Genomic DNA, 4,331 nt, shown 5'->3' with positions numbered 1-4,331 from the left:
GGTTGTTTTTTTGGTGAAAATACCAATGTATATTTTAACTATCACAGTTTTTGCAAAAATGTTACATTTATTAAATTTAATCATAAAAATCCATACTACTCAATTGTTGATTTTTCAAATATTTTTAACCTTGCGTCTAATAGTTTACCATTATATCGGTTAACCATTATTTTACTATATATACTGTGGAGTGCTTAAAATTATTCAAGATCAATTAGTGTACTGAAAGACTCATGCACATGCAATATGAACAACACTGTAATTTTAGGGTTTCTTCGAAAGCACACCTATGGTGGTCCTGCTGGCCTGGTCATGCTCATATTTTTTTGTTTGGTCAGAATTGGTGAGTTGCAAAATCTACATCTGATCCGGCCCAACACTTTGTTCCTTTTGTGGGCCTGTACAAGTGGGAGGCAGAGAGAAAAGTGAGTGATGGCCGCAACCCCAACCCCACCCCCATTCCCAATCCCACCACACTTCGTTCACTGAAGAGGGAGAGAGGCGACGCGGAGGGCGATCGCTAGGGTTTGCCAAGCCGTCACCTTGGTCGCCCCCGTCGTCGTCAAATTGGCCGGTTCCGCGAGGCCACCCACTCCCCCTACTCTGGCCACGATTCTCCACTCCTTCGTCCACAACAAGTTCTGAAAATAGCACCTCTTCTCCTAAATCCCTGGCTGCGCCGCCCGAAGCTCTATTGGTACCAGCTTCGAACAAGTCTATTCCAGCCCCATCTAGTACCACTTCACAGGTAAGATTGATCTTCCGTGCCCTTCGCATGTCGATCTGACATTAATTTTACGATAGAAGCACTGCCCAAGTTAAAAACTGACACTTGATTATGAGCATGTTTCGGGTATACACAGATTTACTGTCAACTAGTAGGTCATATTGCAACAAGTAATTTCACAGCAAGATAATGTGACAACGTACTACATAATCATGGTTTTACTTGTTCGTATGGGTAGTAATGGGTAAACACTTTCCTCGCAAGTAAGAGAAAAGGGTGGGTATTGGCCAGCATACCTTGCTCGTCGACATAGCCTTCACTATGCTATCATCTTGCTTGACACATGCTATCAAGTAATTTTTCTCCCTCGAAAATGATCCCCTACTGCTAGATATAGAAAAAGTATATTTGTAGGAGCATACACATGTTTTGGTTTGTGGGGATAGTTTGAAGACTGTGCATATGTATTTGCTAATGCTTAATTAAAAACTAAAAGCAAGCACAGAAGCAGTCCATGAGGACATTTGTATTGATGGAATGAGGATCAGTTATAGTTTCATGTATTACTCGATGGTAGTATGATGATTAGTGCATATTTTGAAGGATTTGTTAAGTACAGACGACTATTGATTGGTGCTTGTTTTCTATGATATGTTCACACATGTAACATTTATGGTTGGTGCATATTTTTGATGATTATTGCTACTTCTTACTTGAATTATGTGAGCCTACCTCCATGATATGGTATGGGATTGTTGGGGTCAATTGAAGATTTGTTGTGTGCTAGTAGTTCATATTGCAACAAATTCCTCACTGTTGGATTTTCTGCTATTATACTTCATAATCATGATTTTACTTGTTGGTATGGGTAGTAATGAGTAAATACATAGCAAGATATACAAAAGGGTGACTGTTGGTCAGCATACGTTGCTCGTTCTCATAGTCTTCGCTATGATGTCATCTTGCTTAAGAGATGTTATCTTGTCCTTATTCTCACTTGAAAATTAACCTCCACAGCTACCTCTAAAAATGTTATGTACATGAGAAAATTCATTATTAGTTTTGTTGGGAAAATTTAAATACTTCATATTTATTAGCTGATGGTACCACACAACATCCCATTAGGAAATTTGAAGTGATCGAAGGCAGATCAGTTACAGTTTCACGTATTACTTGATGAGAGCGGTCAATCATGGTTCATTTTTTGAATGATTTGTTAAGTATGCAAGGCTACTAATTGGTGCATACCTTAGATGAAATGATTTTTAAGTGATTGGTTGGATACTAATTATGGTGTAACAATTATGGTTGGTTTATATTTTTGATGATTCTTTTAACTCCTTAATCAAATTATGAGCGAAATTGGTTTGATGCCAAAAATGCATGGCTACTAATTGGTTCGTTACCAAGTTTTCTTGTCCAACTCACATAAAGTTGCCAATATTTGGCAATGCCAACATTGCTAGCAAACCATTCATGATCTATCAGCATGAATGGTTCGATGCCAAAATTTGGCATGCCAATATCTGGCAAAATACCAAATATTTTCTAGTGATTGGTTGGCTACCAACTATTTGTGCCAATGTCACAAAAATATGCCAAAAATTTGTAACTTTGAAATACCACAATTGGTTATGTCTGCCCAATGATTATGAGTCTAACCACTAGTCTTGATTAGTCTTGCGAATAATATAGTAGTATCAATCTGGTTGTCGACTAGCTTTTTCATGTATATGTTTGTACATGAACGACATACTTAGCAAGAAGTATGCAAAAATATTATTCACATTGTATATGGTGCTAACAAGTCCTAATGTAAGACTGATTTCATATATCAATAACTACCATTTGTTCATTGCAATGCATGCAACGGGTTTGAATGGCAAGGGAAACCATCCTCATTAGCAGTGAAGAGAGTGATCACCAGACCACCTCAGATGATGCTTCATATGGCACTTCACATGGGAGTGATGGCTATAGCGGTGATGACGACACCTCTAGCGACTATGACACTGATGATAGTTCTGATGGAGATGGATATGTCGATCACGATCCCATCTTGGCACACAGGAGTAAAGTTCTATATGGCCGGTCCGATATTAAATGAAGCGTGAACTATCTAAAGTTGAGGTTTGAGTAAAACTTTATTACCACACATTACTCTGTTTGGGTTCTAGATGACCGTCCGAATCAACATTGACTCAACTAGAGCTTAAATAGAGCAATGTTTAGTTGTTAGTTTAAATAAATCAAGTATTCAATTTGCCCATGTTTCTGTGAGATATTTCTGGGTGGATGTGATTGGGTTATCTATGTCCTTCGTTTCTTGGTCACTGAAGTAGGCATTGATCATCAACCTAGTGTTGATGTTCTAGATCTTATGTATGAAATTATTGACTACTCTGTCATCTTAATTTTTCTGATACAGGTCCGGGATCCATTTTGAGACGCGGAGGTTTCTAGGATCACATCTTCTATGGCAACCATGTATCGCTAGACTATATTAGGTGGGACTGTCTCAAATCCACAGTAAAGCATTGCAAACCTCCCATATCATACTATGTATACACCATCACACACTTGGCAGTCATCAGAGGGAAGAGCAAGATGGTAAATACTTGGACTTTGTTGTTTGCAAGTCATACTTCACAAGTGAAAATGCCATCATGTAACATTATTTATTTCCTTGTGGAATCAATGTTTCTGAAAGGATTACAGTGAGGCCTACGTCAAATATTATCTCCGACATCCCATGGTTGTGCGTGTCACCACCAAAATTTTTGAAGGTTCTAAAAAGGTCTTGTTCAAGATGGGCAAGAAGGACGGGCATGCGATCACGAGAAGAACTGGAGAGAAGTCGTTGAGGGCACCAAAATGAAAGAAGATCTTATGGCTATCTTCAGGTTCATGGAAAGGAGGGGAGGTGGGCTTAAGATGAACATGGCCAGTGGCATGAAGATTCGTTGACCCATGTGAAGAACCATGACTGAATGAACTAGTTTGATGCTAGTTGTTATAATATGTATGTACTAGCCAGTAACTATAAGTTGGTAGTGTCAGCTTTTGGGTAGAGTAAGTGGAACTTACTAGTAATTGGTACTTGGTGGTAAGTAGTACTTTGGTAGTATAACTTTTGGGTCCGACTGGATATGAACATCAGCTAGTAAGTCGAACTTGGCAGTAACTGGTTGGTGGTTGTATGAACTTATGTGGCGTAATGTTCTTGGTATGCAAGTCTATATATATAATGCATCCTGGTACCCTCCCTGATATCATTACCTTTATGGACTGCAATGATATTTCCTTTTTTTTGCCATAGTTGTAAAGTGATGCTAGTATTTTTAAAATCAAATCTAACCGGGTTTAATATGGATTAGGTGCTACTTTCATATTTAGAACGAGGTTTCTGTGTTGGCTAGTACTAGTTATTTTGAAAATGAGGTTTGTATGTGTTGCACAAAAATATGCAATGCAAAAACAAAATCTTGCTGGTCGAAGCTTTCATATTTAAAAAATGATGTTTGTGTTATTTTTGAAATGCCATGCTATTTCAAAAACAGAGCAAACCAGCATGTTATTTTCAAATTTTAAAAACAGTATACTA

The 4,331-nt window shown here is 38.1% G+C and overlaps 1 long non-coding RNA gene across 1 annotated transcript; it reads left to right on the top strand.

The window, feature by feature from the left end:
* The first annotated feature begins 471 nt into the window (after positions 1–471).
* LOC123404485 lies at positions 472–3,971 on the top strand. The gene is made up of 3 exons (XR_006611813.1): positions 472–748; positions 3,156–3,337; positions 3,438–3,971. It is a non-coding gene; the product is annotated as an uncharacterized LOC123404485 (long non-coding RNA).
* The last annotated feature ends 360 nt before the right edge of the window (positions 3,972–4,331 follow it).

This window comes from Hordeum vulgare, chromosome 6H (assembly GCF_904849725.1).
Source record: "Hordeum vulgare subsp. vulgare chromosome 6H, MorexV3_pseudomolecules_assembly, whole genome shotgun sequence".
Taxonomy (NCBI): domain Eukaryota; kingdom Viridiplantae; phylum Streptophyta; class Magnoliopsida; order Poales; family Poaceae; genus Hordeum; species Hordeum vulgare.
This window is presented reverse-complemented; position numbering and strand designations above follow the sequence as displayed.